At 47.1% G+C, this 21,751-nt stretch overlaps 1 long non-coding RNA gene across 1 annotated transcript in view; it reads right to left on the reverse strand.

The window, feature by feature from the left end:
• Positions 1-21,748, reverse strand: part of LOC308064662 — a 604,713-nt gene extending 582,965 nt beyond the window's left edge. Inside the window, exon 1 of the long non-coding RNA XR_013928475.1 lies at positions 8,097-21,748. This is a non-coding gene — a long non-coding RNA (uncharacterized lncRNA). The remainder of the gene's footprint in view (positions 1-8,096) is intronic.
• Positions 21,749-21,751: the final 3 nt, after the last annotated feature.

Raw genomic sequence — 21,751 nt, forward strand, 5'->3', positions numbered from 1 at the left:
TAGCAAAGGACTTGCCTCGATGACCAGGGACACCTCATTGGTTTTAAGTTGTGCAGCAAATCCCCTGGCTGTTGATCCTGATTAATTTTTCTGCCGCTAGCTTTATGCTGCTTGCCAGGTACTCATTTTTAATGCTTCAGGGTATGACATCCCAGTGTATTTGTCATAGGAAAGACATATTTAGAGCAAGTGCACTTAATGCACCCTCCAGCCCACATCCCAAGTCATGCAGGAGGTTGGAAAATCTGTTCCTGATGTTGGTGAGAGAAAGCCTGGGAGAGAAAAGAGAAGTGACTGCCTAAATCTCACCTCATGGTAAAGGCTACATTAAGAACTGGGGCAGTTGTTGAAACTTGCTTACCTGTAGGGGCAGATGTAGAGATGAATGAGATGCCTAAAGATGAGAGCCAAGAACTCCTAGGTGAGGATACTTGGAAAGTTTTTGCACTTGGGATAGCTGTGACCAAGGTTTCTAGGTTTGAATATTGTGCTAGACAGGCTGAGGACCATTTAGGCCCCATTGGGTTAGGAGGCATCTTCCTGACTTGCATCCTGGAGGCCAGGGCAGTGGAAGCAGAGGGAGTCTGTTGGCTGCTTCATTGGAGAGGATTCTGTGATTCCCCCCACTGCTGCATTTATGAGGAATGGTTGACTTTTATGCCCAGGGCTCTGGGGAGGCAATGTGCTACTTACTGTGGTTCTGGACTCATTTTCTGGGCAGAGAATCCTCCATCAGTGACACATCATCTTTAGTTATTTTGAGAAGAAAAGAATGTGCTTTTTTATGTGGGTTTCTTTGGGCTCCAGAAGCTATAAACGTCTTAATTTTTAAGTGTCAGCCTTGACACGCACAGTTGATTTAGACCTCAGTGATAAATATATCTGCTCTGCTATGTATCATTTTTGGGGAGTTATAATTGAATTAAAATTGTATACTACGTGGGCAGGCTGTGATAGGTAATTAAGTTTATTGATTATGCCACAGCTCAGTTTGTCAGATGTACAGCGCACTGCGCACTGTAATTGCTATTATATATACCGGACAGAGCTCATCTCAGATGGTACAAACTGGCATAAGGCCACTCCTTCAGCAACAGCTTTCACCAGTTCAGGACTTTGTGTTACTGCTGAAGCTGTGTGAGAGGTTCATAGGCAAAACTGATTAACCTTGTCTTGCTTGGAAATGTTGTAAAATTATACATTTGTCTGTCTTTGCAGCCAGGTGGATTGAATGGTCTGTAAAGCTCCTCTCTCAGCCTGTGGCGGTTCGTAGGTTCACATGGAGGCTATACTGAATTTTCACTTTCCAGTCAGGAGCAGAAATTGCCTTTGAGGACCACACTGAACACTGACAGATTTTTATTCCAAGCCCTAAACTCAACACAGAATTGGTTGGGTTGCAAATCAGGAGAAACAAAACATTTGCAAAGCATTTCTTCTCAGGCAGCACAAATAATGGATTTTACCTAAACCAGACACAGCTCTCCACAGAGTAAGGAAAATGTGGTTTGATGCCAGTGCTGAAATGAAACAGGGAAGACTGGGAATAGTGGGAAAGGGAGTGGGGAGACCAAGGGGAGAGTCAATGGGTTCTGAGTGGTGATGCCTGGGCCAAAGAGGGGTGAGAGAGATTGCAGGAAAGGGAAAGACGCATGTCTGCACAGCCTTGCAAGGTGTTGCTGGGGGGGACCACTGTGGTGAAGAGAAGCTGGAAGGAATTTAAGGTGCTACGGGAACTGGGAATGGAGAAAGGCACTGCTTTTCCCATCTCCAACAACCTTTGATGTCATCAACGCCATCTCCCTCTAGGGACTAGCAGGCTAGGCCTCTGGGCAGAGGACGGAGGAAGGGTCAGGCTGGAACGGGCTGGAAGGGAACCCAAGTAGCTGGGCTCCCTGCTCGCGCTCCAAGGGGTGCAGACTGCCAGCGGGTATTGCTGCATGGGCTGCTGCCTCCTCCGCTCAGCCCGCCCAGCTCTGCCCATAGCAGCAGAAGCCTGTGGGGCAGGCAACAAGCTGGGTGCCCAGCCCGGGGCAGCCCATTCCCCTATTTCCAAGAGACAAACTAGATTGCCATGCTCTCCATGCCACACCCTCCCTCCAGCTCTGGTCAAACCACCCAGGGAACACGCAGCAGAGCCACAGGGTATACCTACCACAGTCTGGTACCCCACCCCCCTTGCAGGCCTAGACAAACTCCCCAAAACCCTGAGATCTCATTTTTTCATAAGTACATTGTCTTTTGGGGGCTAAAAGTTAATTCATTATTGCACATGTGCAGAACAGCCCATGGCTGGAAAAGTCTGATGAGTCTGTGTAGCACCACTGAGTTTGAGAACATAGTGTTCGTCCGTAACAGCTCTGGCCAGATACTGATTCCCCATTACTCCGCTTGAGAAAAGAGCAGTTCCTAATTTTCAGGAGCATGTAGTGGCATCGAACTCTATTAAGGCACATGAAGGCTTTAATCCAACAAATACAGAAGTCACTGATGAAGCCTGTGGGAGTTCTGCTGAAGTCAATGGGACCGCGCACATCTTTAAATCCAGGCTTTGCTGGAGGAAGTCTTTTGAGCTGAGCTTTTGAGCGACTGAGAAGCTTTTGGAAATCAGATACTGGGCATCCAGATTTGGTAGGAAATACTGCTTACGCTCCCATTTAACACACCTGAGCCTCAGGAACCAGAGAACAAGACAAATCAACTTGTATCTCCTGTAGCATGAGACACATATTTCCTCCAAGACTTTACCTTGAGATTGAGGCATATTTCTTATCCAGCAGACTGAAAAATACCGTGAGAAATGGGTCTGAAAATGTTATTTCTGAAATGTGATAATCCAGTTTCAAGGAGAAGAAAGCGGTGAACCTATTTTCAATTACACTAAAAGATCTGGTTTTTTCCTTTTGGTCTCTTTCTCCATCCAAATCCTTGAGCCTGTTTATTGCTTTCTCCTTATGATTGAAATGCTCCATTGCAGAACGTCTGCTTCTGCTGGTCTCTGACTCCTGCTAAGCACTTCAGTTTTAAAATGTGAACAAAGAGAATGTGCCATTAGGGAGGGAAGTGCAGCTGGATAGAAAGTCAAGGTTGAGGGCATCTCCTCTGAATATGGACAAGATGCTAAAGATGTATATTTATTTTCACATATAATAAAATGCTTTTAAACCTCTGCTAAACTCCAAAGCTATTTTCATGAACTATGTTCAAAACACATTGGGAAAATAAATGACAATTCACAGTTTCATGCTACCTCACATATTTCTGGACAGAGTAATTGAAGTATATCACGTTTTTTAAAATAGAAACTGCATCCCTAACCTCTTGCTCACTGTATGCAACTGCTGCTACTATGCAACAACATGAACCAGCCAGTGCTTTACGTGCTCTGGAGGCCTGAAGTGTCCTGAGCTGATCCATTGCACTTTCAGACTATCAAGGTTGACAATTTATTCCCTGCCAGCTGTGCCCTTAATGGGACCTAAGTGATGCTGATAGTCCTCTATTCCCGAGCAGCTGAGACAAGAAGAGTGGGAGCTGCATTTACTGGGTGTTTGATTGGCAGGTTTTTGACTGCTCTGCCCCTGTAGTGAGCTTTTGATTATTTTAAAAATCTCAGAGGTAGGAATGGGAAATCCCTCCCCAGTCCCTGTAGGAAAGTCCTTTGGTGGTAACTGTGAAGGCAGTGCTTTCCTGTGATGGTCCCATTGGGTTGCTTCTCCCATGCTCTTCCCTCCAGAGGTGGAACCTGCTCCTCACCTCCCATGTAGAGCAGAGGTGACCAGCCATCTTGGCCCTGGGAGTAATTTCCCCCATCCTGTCCAAGAGCCATAACCAGAGAGCCGAGGAGGGACAGGTCTTCAGGGAAGACTATTGCCAAGGGACAAAAATGGAATCCCTGATGTCTTGCTTATCCCCAGGGCACTGGAGGTACCAGGCAGCCCTTTCCATGGCTGGTGGAGATGGAGAGCAACTCCTTCACTTCAGTTTTGTCATGGTTTAACCCCAGATGGTAACTAATTACCACGCAGCCTCTTGCTCACTCCCCCTTCACCCAGATAGATGGGGAGGAGAATTGGAAAGGAATGTAAAACTCATGGGTTCAGATAAAATTTACTTAATAAGTAAAGCAAAAGCCACACACACAAGCAAAGGAAAAAAAGGAATTTGTTCACTGCATTCCATCGGCAGGCAGGTGTTCAGCCATCTCCAGGAAAGCAGGGCTCCATCAGGCGTAACAGTTACTCGGGAAGACATAATGCCAGATATCCCCTCTTCCTTCTTCTTCCCTCCGCTCATATATGCTCACCATGACATCACATGGTGTGGAATACCCCTTTGGCCAGTTCAGGTCACCTGTCCTGGCTGTGTCCCCTCCCTGTTTCCCATGCCCCTCCAGCCCTCTCGCTGACAGGGCCCAAGGAACTGAAAGGTCCTTGACTTAGTATAAATATTACCTAGCAACAACCAAAACCATCAGGTCCTCCTAATCAACATTGTTCTCACACCAAATCCAAAACACAGCACTGCACCAGCTACTAAGAAGAAAATTAACTCTATCCCAGCTGAAAGCAGGACAAGCTCCAACTCCAGGACCTCCTCGGGTGCTGACCCTCATCCCCCATCAGCTCTGCTAAAACCACACTGCTGAGGTTTTGGCCAGACACCGTCTGCCCTCAACAGCATAAGGAGATGTCTCACTGCAGCAAAGGGCACAGTCTCAGGCAGCCATCCCTTGCCCCATGCATCTCCCCCCACCCTCAGATTTATCTGAGGACTTTGCAAGTAAGTCTTAGGGCTGGAGCTGGATGAGCTGGAGACACCCGCATGTGTGCAGAAATGGGTCTCGGGGTAGGAAAGGACCGTTAAGGCTTTCTGGTCTCTTGACAGGGGCAGCTAGGAGATGCACAGAAAGCTCTGTCATAAGGGGACTCCCCATTTTTTTATTTAATAGTGCTCAGTAGATATTTTTCTTTTGTGAATTTCTGCAGTTGTGCTTTAACTTGGTCGCTAAGCGAAGGGAACATGCACCAACTCTGCAGCAGTGACTGATACAGCTGCCACAAAATTATCATTTTCTTCCTTGGGTAAGCTTTCAAAGTTCCTCTGCCACCTGCAGGTTAAGCACAGCGTCTCAGGAGAGTGGCAGGTAGGTCCTGGTACACTGCATTGGCCCGGGCACCATGGGCAGATGCAGGGAATGGAAATGGGTATTCTTAGCTTTGCACCAGGCTGCATGGCACGATCCTCCTCTCCTGCAGGCCATAGGTGTCTTTTGGTAGCCTGCAAACTGGGGATCACCTCGGTCATGTCAGACACGTGCCTACAGTTGGGCACATCCACAGCACAGCGCTTGGCCTGATTTACTGAAAAACACACAGTTCTCCATATGGGCTTTTATGGAGTGATTTGTAGTGCTAAATTAAGTCTATCTGTGTAAAGAGTAAGAAGCATACATTAAAAAAAAAAAATTGAAGGGCCAGATCTTAGAATATTCATGGAATCATAGAATTGTTTAGGTTGGAAAGGACCTTTAAGATCATTGAGTCCAACTGTTAACCCAGCACTGCCAAGTCCACCACTAAAGCATGTCCCCAAGCACCACATCTACACATCTTTTAAATGCCTCCAAGGATGGTTACTCAACCACACGCCCCTGGGCAGCCTGTTCCAATGCTTGACTACCCTTTTGGGGAACAAATTTTTCCTAATATCCAATCTAAATCTCTCCTGATGCAACTTGAGGCCATTTCCTCTTGTCGTATCACTTGTTACTGGGGAGAAGAGACCGACCCCCACCTGCCCACAGCCTCCTTTCAGGCAGCTGTAGAGAGCGATAAGGTCTCCCCTCAGCCTCCTTCCCTCCAGGCTAAACACCCCCAGTTCCCTCAGCTGCTGCTCATCAGACTTGTGCTCCAGACCCTTCCCCAGCCCCGTTGCCCTGCTCTGGACACGCTCCAGCACCTCAGTGTCTGTCTGGCAGTGAGGGGCCCAAACCTGAACCCAGGGTTCGAGGGGCGGCCTCACCAGTGCCCAGTACGGGGGGACAGTCACTGCCCTGGTCCTGCTGGCCACACTGTGTCTGACACAAGCCAGGATGCTGTCGGCCCCCTTGGCCACCCGGGCACACTGCTGGCTCATGTCCAGCCGGCTGTTGACCAGCACCCCCAGGGCCTTTCCCCCAGGCAGTTCCCAGCCACCCTTCCCCAGGCCTGTGGCGCTGCCTGGGGCTGGTGTGACCCAGGGGCAGGACTCTGCACTTCTGCTTGTTAAACTTCATACAACTGGCCTTGGCCCCATCGATCCAGCCTGTCCAGACCCCCTGCAGAGCCTTCCTGCCCGCAAGCAGATCAACACTCCCCCCCAACCAGGTGTCATCTGCACACTTACTGAGGGTGCACTCGATCCCTTTATTCAGATCATCGATAAAGACATGAAACAGGACTGGCCCCAGTGCTGAGCCCTGGGGAACACCACTTGTGACCAGTCACCAACCGGAGTTAACTCCATCCACCACCACTCTTTGGCCTCGGCCATCAGCCGGTTTTTTACCGGGTGTAGAGTGCACCCATCCAAGCCCTGAGCAGCCAGTTTCCCCAGGAGAATGCTGTGGGAAACGGTGTCAAAGGCTTTGCTAAGGCCCAGGCAGAGAAAACATCCACAGCCTTTCCCTCATCCGCTAGGCAGGTCACCTTGTCATAGGAGACCAGGTCCGTCAGGCAGGACCTGCCTGTCATAACCCCTGCTGGCGGGGCCCGATCCCCAGTTGTCCTGCACATGCTGTGTGATGGCCTCAGGGTGACCTGCTCCACAACCTTCCCCGGCGCTGAGGTCAGGCTGACAGGGCTGTCGTTCCCTGGATCCTCCTTCCAGCCCTTCTTGTAGATGGGTGTCACGTTTGTTAACTTCCAGTCAGCTGGGACCTCCCCAGTCAGCCAGGGCTGCTGGTCAGTGATTGAAAGTGGCTCGGTGAGCACTTCTGCCAGCTCCCTCAGTGCCTGGCCAGGTTACCAGAGGAGTCTCTCCTGTGGTAAGCACTAGGAAACCTGCAGTTTCTATTTCCCTGACAAGTGCCAATGTTAAGAAGAAACTGCTACGCTGACACAGCTGAGCTTACGGACTGGATCTGCTTGTAATGGTAAGAGAACTGGAAAGTGAACTTAGGCAAGAAGGGGTGAATTGTGCATCAGTCTGTTTTAGCAGTTTTAGCAGTGACGGAGAGGATATTCCTGGGTGTACTCTGCTTCTGCTTAGGGTGATGAGATTTTTAAAGTGAATGAACGGAGACATGAGAGGCAGCGAGAGCCAGGGCACAGTCTAGAAGCAGTCTGCTGGCAGGGAGCAGGATGATGGGATCTCTTCTCTGGTGCTGTATAGACGGTTTGTCAGGTCTCTTGGGAACAGAGAGAGGTGCTCCTCCATCTTCCTTTCCACAGCAAAACAACCCTCCTGCCTTTTTCTTCCCTGTCAGCTTGAAGGTCAGGTTAAATTATAAAAGCAATGGTGGAAAGGAAAAAGAACCAACTTATATCTCTATTGCTTTGACTTGTTGTCCTTTCTCTCCTTTTTTTTTTAACCTGCAGACCAGACCTTTCTTTCTTTTCTTTATTTCTTGTTGCACTAATTGGTCTTGGAGGTGCAGTCATATTTGAGATGCTTAGCAGCCATGTGATGGGAGAGGGAATAGCTGACTGTAGAAAGAGCCCCCATTCTTCCAGGTTGTACGCAGCATTGTGAAAACCCATTTCAGGCATAAAAAGCAATTGCTGCAGTTTGAGAATGGACATGTTACAGATTTGCTAATAAGTTAGAATTAATTTACTTTATTTGATTTTATAAAATCATTTTTAATAGAAATATGGAGGGATAAGAGATATATTTTAATGAAACTTATAGTTGCACAGTAAAAGCTGCTATGAAATCCTTTGTACAGTCCTGTACCAGGGCCAGAAGAATGGGCTAGAATCATTGTTTAAAACTCAGGTAACAAATTTGGGGTTTTACAGATTTCTTTGTATTTTTTTTCATACATACTTTGTATGTAGAAAGTGTATTGAAATGTCAGAATATAGAATTAAAGGGAACTGGGGAGAGTCGACTGGAACAGCTTGTAGTTACCTGCCAAGAAACCGTGAACTTTAGTAAAAGGTAATTCTGGCAGGGGGAGATCGCGACCACCGACTCATATGCCACCTACCCAAATCGTACCCTAGACCCATTTCTAGACTTTTCCAACCTTTACTGCGCAGAATCGGATAGGGGAGGAGGGTATGTTAACGATTTTCGGGAGATATTATGATTATGCATGGATACTTAATGAATATGCATGAATAAGTTCTATATATGGTGTATGATTTTGAAGCTTGGTGTGCGTTGATCGTGAGAGGACTCACTCACGCACCCGGCCGTTAATAAAGAAGTGTCTGCTTATCTGCATCACATTGGTGTCGATAAGTTCTTCATTCCGAGGTTTCGGTAACAGACAGGCATAGGGAAATTGGAGCCTGATGAATATTCACCTGAGCAGAGGTAATGTCTCAGCAAAGCCACCACAGCATGTATCTGCGTGGATGGCATCGAAAGATACACTAGTTTTTTTAGGGAGAAAAATTCTGCTACGGAAATGCAGTCTTCAGCCTGCTGATAAAGCTATGGCTGAGCGCCTGGGGCAGTCATATTTTCTTTTGCAATGTCAAGGATAGATTTAGAAATTCTTGAAAGTCATATGACAGCAAATGGCCTCTGAGATCGGGGCAGGACGCTCTGCAGGTCGGGAAAATGACTTTGCTTTCAACTGTTCCTCAGTCTGTTGGGTACCTCACCGGCAAATCAATTGTGTTTAAAAATGGGGCCTTTACTACAGAAACTGGAATTTTCAATTATTTTATAATAGACCATGTTTCCAGAACACAGCTGCCACAAACTGATTTTTCTAGAAGCATAGGCTCAGTTCTGCATTCTTTCTGCAGGTTTTTATGCAATTTATTTAAATGAATTTCTTGGAGAAAAATAACATCTGCTACCATTTCATGCAATTCGATCTATTTTTCTCTCTTAAAGGGAGACTTCATGCCCTTTGTATTTACAGATAATAGCGTTAATATGGAAATCAAATTAAGCTTGCATATGAAGCATACATGAATTTCAGGAAGGTAAACGGGTCAGTAAAAGTATTTTAAAGGTTCATTGAGTTGGTAATCCCATTCAGCACACTTACAATAGAGAGATAAAGGTTCTTTTATGTAACTTCCTATTTTTTTAATAGCACTTTAATAAAGGATTGAAAGAGAGAAATACATAAACAGAGCACTGAGAGCTGACAGCTTTTTAAAATTTTTTCATAAAGTACAGTGAGCTTCATGCTGTACTATAGAAAATGTAAGCCTTAAACTAAAACAAACACCACAGCTTGTTAACATAAAAAACGTAACAGCTTTAATATCTTGTTATTGGAATACCAAAGCAAGTTGGAGTCAAACCTCCAGGTATACCAGCTCCTGCAAATAAAAAGAAAATAGCCTTCCGACACATTGGCTAGCTGGCTGCACAGAAAACGTGAAAAAAAGCACCCATCAGTGGGAAATAATAGTTCCCAGGGCAAGATGCTTTGCAGCAGGTTGCAAACAGCTAGCCCCCATGCAGCCTTGCTCCTGGCAAGGAGCCGAGATGCTCCTCTTCCTCGACCTGCTGTCTGAAAGCAGGGTGCCATGCCGCTGTGAGCCAGCAAGCATGACATGGGGCCCCCATGCAGTCCCCAGGATGTGGCCATTACCCCTCCTTAGCACTTACCCTGTGCCCACCAACCAGCCTTTTCTTTTGATGCCGATGTCATGGGCTATCCTGCTAACTGCTAGCTCAGCTCAGGGGCCTGCAGGCTTCTTTCTTGCCACATCAATAAATTCTTCCTTGCATGACTGGTTTTAAACCCCTCTTCGCCACTGCTACACCACACCGTCTCCCACAGACTTCCTCAGGCAGGATCTGGGAGCTTTACTCAGGTTATTAAGCAGTGAGAAATCTATTTGTATCTTCCAGCCCTTCAGAGCATCCTCATCACCTTTTAATCCTCCATCCGACTCTTCAAATAAGCCATGGGTTGGTTTCTCTGAACATACTGCCAGGGACATCCTTCAGGTTAGATGGTCTTCTCCTGAGACCTGAAGAATCCCCGACTGCTGCTAAAAACCCTTGCATCAGCTTGTGCATATCTCACTCCTAGCCTCTGCAGGCAAGCCTGTACTAGGTTGTTTCTTAAAGTCTTTTCTACTGAGAGTCTCCTGAAAGACAAAAACAAAACAAAAAAAAACAAACAAAAAAAAAAGCATCATTTGCATTTGCAAGCTACCATTTTCCAGAAGTGGAAAGGCATCCTTGGGGCACCTTCCTCCTCTCCCTCCTCCAGGCGGGAAAAAGGAAACAAATAATTGCCTATTCACAAGCCAGCATTGGTTTTCCAGGGAATGCAGCGCTCTGAAGGAGGGTACACAGAGAATAGTGGTGATTAGGAAAATACTAGCTCCAATAATTCAGGCTCCTGGAATGAACACATGCATAAAAAGTTACATCTCCATTTTTACAATCTACTGGAGAAATGCATCTTATTTTCTCTTTTGAATTTTCTGTCATCATGCTCATATCTGTCTTACAGATAAATCCAACCAGCTGAAATATATCTAGAAAATGAGACCCTCCTAGCCTTCATCTGCCGAGGAAGGCGTATTTTCCTCATGACGTGCAGTAGTGACTCCTGAGACCCTACAACAGAGCAAGAGCAAAAGTGCTCTCTGCAGTCTGGCTGTTGAAGAGTCCCACAACTGAATCTAACTGTGGCGTTTCACTAAAATTAATGCAGTTTTCCCTGAGTACTCCAGAAGAGCATTTGGCCCTCTGTTTGCAGGCCAGGCACAGCTTTGCATTTTAAACGCTACAGCCGTGCTGCCAGCCCTCACGAGACAGAGGAGACGGAAAGTAATTACACTTTGCAGGAAAGGCTGTCGAGCATCGGGGCTACTTTGAGCCGCTCTGAAGCAATGTGCCGTGCACAGCACCCGGGGAAGCAGTGCTGCCAGCAGGCTTTGGGAAATGTGGGATTTTTGGTTCCACTTGAGCATCTGGGTTGCAGGTACAGAGCTTACCTGTGCTGTTGCATGTGAATATCATGGCATGTTTTGTGCAGGCCTTGCATGCAGCGTTGCTGTTGCTGCTGCTGCTGTTGCAGCCCAGAGGAAGATAGAGCTGGCCCCGCTCCCAGCCCCACTCTCTGCCCCACAGAAACCCCCCATGCAGCCTGGAACCACAAGCTTGGCCATGCTTGGAGGCTTTTGCTGCTCCTCACATCTTCTACATGGTATCTTTGAAGCACAAAATGTCAGAGCACCTCTTTCTCTGCTCGTGGAGATTTCCTGTCCCCACTGCCACCCTGGAGGATGGAAAACAGCCCTCCCAAGTCTGGATGTAATTTTTAGTCATTACTTTGGTAATCTTTGCCCAGAATACATTTGTCTTGGGGCAGAAATATGTGAGATGTTCTAGGCTCCCTTCCCAGTTATACTTTCTCCAGCAATATGCATAGATTTTAATATGCTCCTGCCAGTTTACAATGCCTGAAAATGAACTGTTTGTGGATAGTCTTAAATCCTGCCTGTGCATTGCTGTTTATGTTTGTTTATCCAGTAACCGCCTAAACTGCCTTTACGGCATATATTAGGCCACGGGGATATTTTAAGAAACGTACAATAAAGACTATTGCGCAGGTAGTAAAGTGGTTTATTTCTTTCTCATTCCCTCCCTAGCCAGTGTTTGCTCTGATGCGTCCACCAAATGGAAGGGGAAGGCACTTGGAGACTGGCTCCGGCCATGGCACTGCTAGCAGCTGTCTGTTAGAGCTACCTGGAAGGGGCTGCGAAAGGCAGGAATTGTGCCTTCTGGCACTTTTTTAACGTGTCCGAAGGACCTAAAATATTTATTTTGCTTTATTAGGTGCTGTTTGTTTTTAATGGAGGAATATAAGGAGTGCTGAGCCTCACCTCGTTTGTTGTGCTGGAGGCTTTTCTTCCACCGGGCAAGAGCCGTACCAGGGGCAAGAGCCCTTGAACAGCAGAGACTGCCTAGCAGCTGCATCTTCCAGCATTAACAAACGCAAAAAGTACTCTTAAACACACACACATGCCTCAGACCTGAAGAATTTGGTCAAAATTACTTCCTGCTGAATTTAATGCCTCATGTTTTGGCATGTGTAACACCATGAGCCTTGCAGGTCTCCACATGGCTGGGAGGCGGGGGGCTGGAGGAGGCAGTACCCTCAGGTATGAGGATGTTGCAGATTTTTTTTTGGAGCAACATTTCTTGTGTGTGTCCTCACCTAGCCTGAAGGGAGTACCAGCATGAGAAACCTGGTGCCTATGAAGATCAGAACCACGCAGCACAGGGCGCAACTGGTCAGCAGCCCTCTTGATGGCTCATGTCAACACAAGTGGCCCTTACATCTGCAGGGAGGAGAAGCCCTGCTGGGTTTGGGCTCAGTTCCCCAGCTAACGCTCTGGGGAAACAAAGCATCTAAGGGACTTACCGGTTTTCATGTTCCAGAGAAGCAGCACGTTGCCCGATGGTATTCTAACTCACACTGCATCAGTTTCGGGAGGCATGTGGTGAAATGAGAGTGCTGAGAAGTAGCAAGGGCAAAACCAAACCTTTCTGCTAGAAACAGTAACATGAAACCAGGAAGAAATATTACTAAAATATAGCAATGTGTCCTTATGTCCCAGGCAATCTCTGATGGAAAACTTAAACCAGAAATTAGGTCATAAAATAAGTTCCACTGCACTGTTAACGCCTCCAGTTTGGCAGAGGACATTGGTGCTAATAACCTGCTATGTTGTTTCCACCCATTTAGTTTTATGGGTCTCTCAAAAACACAGTTGCAGATCACATCTACTATTATGCTCAGACACCAAAACAAACCCTTTCTTACCTCCTCGTTCTAAATCCCACAGCAAGGATAACCCGCTCGGCAGCCTCTGACACGAGGAAGTCAACACTTGCAAATGTAGCAGAACAGCTCTTCCAGAATAATGATGTTGTTACCAAATGCTGTGTGGGCATTTTAATTCCAGAAGAAGAGTCGTTACCCCAAGACTTCTTCCAGAATAACTATTTTGGTAAATTTCCAACTGTAGGCAAGCCCTAAGCTTTTCAGTCACGACTGGAATCAATCATATATTGCTTTAGGAGAATGCAACGATCCTGCATGTAGAGCATCTAAATCTTTTTGGCTCAAAAAGCTACACAGTCCAGAGCTGAAATGTGAGAAATTGCTGAAAATTATAGGTAAACTCTTCTTCCCTTGAGTGCTTCTCACTTTTGCAAATGGTTTCACTGAAGCTAAGGCAACTACTCAAAGTGCCTCTGAAGTCTGTGAAATGGAGACCAGCGAATTAGTAGCATCAATGAGTAAAATATCTGTGATGGAGGAGACGGGCAGGAAGGTGAGTTATCTGCTCCTCAACAGAGAGGCAGATAGCAAAACTGCAGTTAGAAAACTGAACGGTCGCAAATCTGCAAAGAAGCAGGTGACAGAGATTTTGCCCACTCCCTTCCTGCCACAGCATGGCCTTGACCTGGTATGGTGCATGCTCTGGGACATGTCTGGGGTGACACCTGGCCTCTGCATGCTGCCCATCAGCACGGCACCTCCCTCTGGCCCTGGTCCTCACACAAGAGCTGTGTTTCAGCATCTGACGTTCTCACTGTGTTTCTGTCCATGGCACCCTGTGCAGTGATATGGCTCTGTCAGCTCCGGCACCACCTCCATGTCGCAGGTGGGATCCCAGGAGTGGAGACAGTGTCCTCGGTGCCTGTGGCTGCTGTGGCAGAGTATGCACTGTGTTGCCCAGCCAGAGTGGTGCGGTGTATGCTGGTTGGGTCATTTTGTTGGGGTCTTGGATGCTTTGAGGATACAGCATGCAACCACAGGCATGTGCCACGTTGCAAGAGCTGTCGCATCATTTCTCAAACTGCAGCAGAACAGACCATGCTCCAGATCTGCTGCAGCACCTTTGGGGGACAAGGGTGGCTCCCATTTCTACTGTACTTGCAGGGAGAGAGTGGATCCCAACACAGATTATCCTGTCTTCCTCGCTGGGGTTTTCATTCCCATTGGGCACTACTTCGTCAGCTCCAGTGCAAAGATGCTGTGCCAACTGACGTGGTGACTGGGAGACCAGGGGTCCAGTGCAAAGTACAAGACCCAGCCTGGTGGCATAGACATACCCAATGAGACTCAGGATCACACCTTAAAATGCAGTTTGTGGTCTACAAGCAAATCCCAGCAGGAACTGGAATGTTTCTTAGAGATTGCTGGAAGTTTATAACAGAGCAGGGAACACAACCTCCTTCTCCTAAGCCCTGTGCTGATACTGGAACATCCCCTCACTCCATTCCTTTGTTATACAATGGGGTCCAGGACACAGACTTTTTCTTTTTTTTTTTTTTTTTTGCTTTTTAAGAAGCAAAAATCCCTTTGCTAATGTGGGTGCACAACTTGAAATACAGGCTGAGGAAAAGAGGCACCAAATTTGTTTAGGTGCTAGGAAGAAACACCCAGACTTGGCGCTTTACCAAACACCAGAGAACTGGGTGTTTCCACCTTATTGCACTCCTGCAACCACTCTAAACTCAGGAGGTCACAACCTGGCTTGTCCCTGCTGGCAGATCATGCTGTGGACTTATGTAGTTCATCAAAAAACGAGCTACAAAATTTACTGTCCCTGTGATAATGCTGGCAGTGGCTGGAGAGGTAATCAGCTTGCAGCATTCATTCAGCAAGAAGATTTGCTGGCTGCCACACAATGCAACATCAGCAGCGTCACCTACAGATGAGCCACCTCAGAGGTGTTGAGAGAGCCAGGTCCCAGATCAGGGGGCTGTTTCCCAAAATATCCCCATTGAAAGAGAACTTAAAGCGCTCATAGCCTGTCTTCCCTTCAGGCTCTAAAAGCTTTGCAGTGCCTCACCCAAAGGGTTTGTGCTACGGTGCGCTTGCCCATCTGGGTTCAAACCTGCAGTGGGGCTGAGCTCTTGCAGCAAAGGCTGCCCTGGGTATGGTTCCTCCAGGAAAGGTCCAGTGCTGCACCCCAGGCTGCAGCAGGACAAATGCTGCACCCTGGGCTGAAGTGATGCAGGACTGGGGTGGATGTCGTCGCATAGGTGAGGTGGCAACTCAGAACCCCTGCACAAGAGGCTTCCTTGCTGAGCTCAGCAAGTGGGCCACGTGGTCCCCCTAGCAAGAAGGCGCTGGCCAGTGAATTCCCAAGGTGAGCTGTGTTTTTCAGCTTGGCTTTAACTTCTTTGAGTGCTCCCTCTTCCTGTATTTAGGCTTGAGGACAGCTAAATAAGAACTCTCCTGTGTCTCCTCTCTCTTCTTTTCTCTTGTCATTATCTCCATGCTGCACCAAGTACTTTTGATGTTTTCAGTCTCTTTAGAAATCTGCCCATGCCCCTTCCTTTCCATCAGCCTTCTTGAACTCTTCTGTTTGCTACTACATTATATCCCAAGTACGATGACCACACACATAGACAGCATCTAAAGGCTGATCGTAGCACGTATTTATATCATCATATCAGCATTACCCAATAACACTTTCCACCCACAGTTTAGCATCTCTCCAGCTACCTTTTGGACTACCACTGTCCAGCCGCTTTCGTTTTGCTTCCCTCAGTGATACTGATACATTCTTTCCTCTGAGTGACTACAGTCAATTATTTCTTCTATTCTGCATTGCCTCCTGGAGTTTTTACACTCCATTTCGTGTGCCATAATGTTGCCTGGTTATCTTGCTGTGTCAAGGCTCTTCTGACGTTCCTTGCAATTCTCTCTAGTTTTGACATGCTGTGGTAATTGTATATTAAAATATGGCATTTTCCACTATTCTGTTACACTTACTTCATCTACACTATATCAGAACATGATCAGGCCTAGATGCAAGGAGGACCAAAAAAGGGGAAGAAACACCTGCCACACAGAGCTGTAAGCCCCTTTGATATGAGCTCTCGGGCTTTTTATTTTTGGAAAAATCTAGGAAATAATATTGCGAGGTCTGTGCGGTAGTGCCTTACGTTATCAGTGTTGAGTTCCTTCTTCCTCGGTGGGTGTCCTTTCACATCACTTCTGATCTAATCATCAGAGGTTCTGTCTGAGAGCCATTTCGGCTTTTATCTTGCTGCTATAATTAAATTGCTTATCTTTTACAGGGGTTGCTGGTTTAGAGCATTCTGTTTTAGGGAAAAAAAGTATACCACACTAAAGGATCCTAAACAGGAGCTTACTCAGAGTAGCTTGTGGGCATCTTTTAATCTGTACAGCTTTGGTCTGTCCCAGTAATGCAGGGCAAATACAGAGGAAACTGTGAGTAAGACTTACGCGACTCATTTTCACACTCCTCTCAGTCGTCCCCTAGAAGGAAGCAGCATGGTCTTAAAGGATTAAAAAAATATGGGAGAGGGATGAAAGAAATTTGGAAGAGAGACTGGGTACAGGAAAAAGCAAAACTACAGGCAAAATGGCAGAGAGTATGGGGAAACGGTGTTCTGCAATAAATTGCTGGAAAAATTACAATGCCAACTTAATGTTATTAGGATGTGGGATATCTTTTTACACACTTTTCACTGTAAACAGCCAAAACATGTTTAGATGGATACCTAAATAAATAAAATCTTCCCATTCCTCCTTAATCTCAAATTGTCTTATTAAGAGCTCAGATTCACAAAGAAGAAAATCCTATTAAGCTACATGTACCCCTAGCAGTAATGTTTGCTTTTAAAGATATCTCTCTCTCCTACGCACTCCCAAATCACTTAAGAGGCTTTTATTAAATTTCAAAGTTAGATAGCTTTCCTTTGCAGCCAGCCCAGTAATAGGAAATGCTGGCTAGTTAAGAGCAAGGGAAGGCAGGCAGTATTGAATCAGGAAATAAAAAGAAAAGTAAAAGAACATAAGAAAACCATGGTAGAGTTCTCCCTCCTGAATCAGCTGACAATATAATTCAAAATGATACAAGGTCCCTCTTTCATACAGCCCTGTTACGCGACAGCAGCGTGTGAAAGACCAGAAGACAACACCACTGAAGCAAGCAGCACTGTAGGAAATTAGCTGGCTCTAATCACCCAGCGATTTATGGTGACACAGCCAAGAGGACCGAGCCATGAGAATGGTCGTGCCGCTCCGATGATACGTATTCACCCAGCAGAGGTGGGCAGGTTTTGCTGCTCTTATACGGAGGCTATAAGGACTGATACATGATCATCAGATTTTTATTTGGTTTTTTCTCGGGACAAATAAAGATTCTGCTTTGTTATATTGGGGTGAATCCCCCGTAACTCCATCGATCTTTTTAATTCATGGGTCGGCTCACTTAATTTGTTACATTATTTTCCTCATTAATGGCTTATTAAGGCAGGCTGCAAGAACAAATGGCGGCATATGGATTTCTCGTGGGCGGGCATCCCCTCCCAGACAGTGAGGTTGAAGCAGCGGCCACTGCGCTGCCCGGGCTGCACTCCAACACACCTAGGGGCTTTGCACAGCGTCCTCCTTTCCTTACTGACTCAGATGGAGCTGGGCTGGAAAACAAGTCCCAGAGGAACTCGCTCCAATGTATCTCGTGGCGTATGAGGCATTGCGGCGAGGCAGATGATGTAATATCGATTGTTTCTTAGTGAGAGAGGAGGGGAATGTCAGCCAAAGAAATTACGCCTGTGAATAGCAGATGAGGAGGAAATAATGAGAGAATTGGTGGAGTAAATGAAGACATAAAAGCATGTAATACAAAGAAAGAAGCATTTGCTCTGACCCCCATGACCTGCTGTGGTATTAGTGTACAGTTTTAGTAGTGTAATGATCATTAAGGCTCTGATCCCCATTACTAGGAGCACGGACATTTCACTGCCTTGTACAAGACTCTGCGTTTCAGTCTGGTATTAATAAAAATTGGTTTCACCTATCATTACACTTTCCCGGCTTAATCATCTTCAAGCGTATCGTGTGTTCAAACGTTGCCATTTGTTGAGCAGTGAGCCAGTCATCTTAACAGGTTGTTTTTTCCAGCATCTCAGTACAACCCCTTTCAGCATACACAAGTGCCGTCACTTGGCCCATTTCGACAGACGAGGAGCGAGACGTATGGCTCCAACACAACCATGTGACAGTTTGCGTTGATGGGGTTTTTTTCCTCCCTTTGGATAAATAATACGATTTTTTTTAAAGTAGCAGCCATGGGAGTGACTGTGTAACATGCAAACCTATCAAGAAAGGCTAGTGACGAATTCTCCAGCAAAACAAACTTTCGCCCCAAAACCAGGAGGGATATAAAACCGACACCGGGCTGCGGAGGCAGGTCAGTTGAGGCAGGGTGGGTTCCCCGCCAGCCCGAGGTGATGCTGCTGAGAGGACAGTCTTTCTCCCGGCCCCAGCTGGGCTCAGCTCTGCTGCGGGAAGCCCAAAGCCACAGGAGCTCTGGCGCAGGCAGCGGCTCGCTGGGATTTGAGGCTGCTCGACTCGTGGATGAGGGGAACCTCAGGAGACAGAGGCAGCTGTTCCTCTGTTCTGCATTGCAGGGGGGCGGGGGGGGGGGGGGGGGGGAGGGGAAGGTAGGTAGACTAGGAATGGTTTGATTTTCCAAAGCTGTTCTTTTTTTCTTTTCTTCTCTCCCCACAGAATTTCCTTTTCAGGGGGAAAATGACTCATTTTTCTGCCAAACCAAACTTTTGCAAATGCCAGAATTTCTTGCGGAATAGAAGTCCTGCATTTCAACCAGCTCTCAGCAGAGATATTTCAAACCAAGGCATCTGCAGCATTTAGTTTCCTTAGTTACGTGCCATATGCATCCAGGTAGAAAGGGCAAGGGTCTGACACAGCTACTACAGCTTTTTCAAAGTATCTGAGCCCTTCCTTGGCTTTTAGAGAAGTGAGGAGTGTATGTCTACAGCCAGGAAGACAGCAACAAGAGTATGTCTGACCTTGCCTCGCTTCCACTCCCCTTATCATATCAGCACGTTTCCAGTTTCTGCTTTCCATTGTTTGGAGAAAAACGGTGCTTCAAGAAAGGGGATGATTTACGGTGTACTTAGTTCACTAATTCAGGCTGTACACGCAAGGCTAAAAGCATATATCCTTTTTCCCAGATACGGATAGGGGCTACCTGAGTTAGGTTTCCTCACTCTGGTCAGTCTAACCTTCTGCTTAAGCTAGAAAGTTCTCCCCCCTCCACCTTTCAGGTCAGCAAAGCTCTGGACAATAGTCCAAATGCAATGAGGACCCTTCTTCCTAGGATATTGCCTTTTCTTAAGTTGGTTCTTCTCTGCCTTGCGATGTTTAGGACTAGGTCACTGAGGACTGAGTTGCCTTCTCTGGAGAGTGGCTGCACATTCCCCTTGAAACTAGTGGTATCAGTAATTCATAAACCCATAGGACAGCACCGTATCAGTTCTAGCTGGGCTTGGAGCAAGCCAGTGATCCCAACATCTTCTCCAAAGATGCTCTTCTGCTCCTAGAGGCTAATTTTTGTAGACGCCTGCCACATATATGAGAGTGGGTAAAGCCATGAAGCGTGGAACTAATGATACAATGATGTTTGCCTGGATCTGCAGAGTCTGAAGGTTTTCAGCAACCTCCTTTTTCTGTAGCACATGGGCAAAGTTTCGTTTTGGTGCTGTAAGCAGATAGAGACTGCCTGCAGCTGGTGACGTAGCTTTTGCAATGCATTTGTCCACATTTTGCTGTGCATGTTATGCTCTGTGCTGAAAGGAGCAGCTGGGTGGCAGAGCAGAAGACTGCTTGTTTTGCTCTTCTGGTGGTTGTGGTTGAGGTCGGTACGGGAAAAAATGGGCTTTTCTGAGACTGGCTTAGCTGGGGAAACACCAGGAGTGAAAGGTGAGGCAAGGCATACGGCAGAAAGCTGGCAGTAGGGGCTGTCAGTGACACCAGGGACCAAGTCCTGTGGAGGGTGGAGAGCACGGGTAGGCTCCAGTGCGGATGGAGGTAGGTAGGCAAAGACTTCGTCTGTAGGTGACAGATGCAGAGGCTCCTGAAAGTCACTGACTCTGAGCTTCCCTAGTTTGGGAGTTGCCATATTCTTGCTTAGATTCCCACAAGACCCCACTTTGGAGATCCATCCCCCACTGCTGGGGTGCTTGGTGTTCGCTTCAGGCAAGGGGGAAGGAGATGACCCCAAAACTCACATGCCTGTCACCCCAGTGAGATATTTCTCCCTGGTGCCAGGCGGGATGCCAGGTGTCAGTGGGCAGGACCAGGCTGGCAGCCCAGCAGCACGTCCCAGCGTTGCGCCCACCAAGCCACCCTTTCCCTGGGTCCTGGGAAAAAGATATCCTCTCTCGGAACAGAAAGCAGCCCCTTTCCCTGGAGAGGGAATCCCTGCACAGATCCCTGCTTGCAAAGGCATCCTGGCCCTTCCTTGCCTCCACAGGGTGCAGCCCCCCAGCCACCTCTCTCCTCCTGCACAGGGGAGGAAGGGGGTCCACAGACCCCCCCTCCCTTCCTCCACTGGCACAGCCCTGTACCCCAAACCCTCAAAAGCCATCCACGAAAATGTTTCTGTTTAGGAAAGAGAAAAAGCAACAGGAGTACTGAAGCTGGGGCATGGAGGGTGTCCTTAAAGGGCTAGCAGGCTTTATTTATGTCTGCAGGTACAGATGATCCATCACTGGGAAGAGGGAGGCACTGAGTGAAACAAATAGTGGAGAAAAACAAAGGGAAATAATTATGTACACAGTATGCCTGTGGAGTGCATCTTAAAAAGAGTTATTTGGGACAAGTTGTCCTGATGCTGGATTATAAAAAGGACTAGATCATTTTATAAGCAATATAATGCTTCTGTAGTGTGTGACTGTATCTCAGGCTTCAGCAAATAAGGTACTTGGCTTACAAAAGTAAAATCTCCCACTTGTATCGTATGATTATAAAACTTGCTAGATCAATTATAGTCCATAATTTTTTAATTTTGCATTTCCTCAGGCCTTGGGTACTACTCAGCACTGGCGGTTGAATGTGAACTAATAATGGAGCAGTGGTGAACATCCTAATGGAAAAGATCACATTACCAAAAAAAACCCAGCAGCATTGATTTATTGTGTGTTCATTGATTTAGCCCCTTCCCTGACAGAAGTGAGCCATGCTGTAATCCCACTGCTTGTCCTTCATCCGTCCATCAGTCCTTCTCCCAGCCTCCCAGCTGCCACACACACCTCAGGCCACAGCAGCCACAAGAGCTGCCAGGGGCCACCTCCTCCATGAGAGCTGGTGTTTGGGCTGAGGGGAAAGGCCATTAGCTAGCCACACTAGCCTCTGCTTTTCTCCTGCCAGTGACCAAGGACCTCAGGGCTGCTGGTGGCATTCAAGGGGGCTGCAAAGGGCCGAGGGGTCCTGTGGCAGAGGCAAAGAAAAGATGGGGACTGTGACAGGTTTAAGAGACATGAGCAGAAAGGGACATTTAGTTACGGGAGGCTTGCAGGGAGCTAAAATTGAGGTATAGAAGCACAAGGGAAAAACTGCAAGAAAGGCGGCAAGGATGAACCTCTCAGGTATCCAACCATCCAAAAAACCAGATGTATTCTTTCATGAAATTGCCTCTTTTTTCTTGGCTGCAATGATTTCCAAGGTGTTCAGACAACCATATCCCATTTCTTCCCATAACCCAGTGGAAGAAGCACATTGCAGCTGCCCTGCTGAAGCTGTCAGCCCATC

Source organism: Falco punctatus (genome assembly GCF_963210335.1).
Source record: "Falco punctatus genome assembly, chromosome: 5".
Lineage (NCBI taxonomy): Eukaryota > Metazoa > Chordata > Aves > Falconiformes > Falconidae > Falco > Falco punctatus.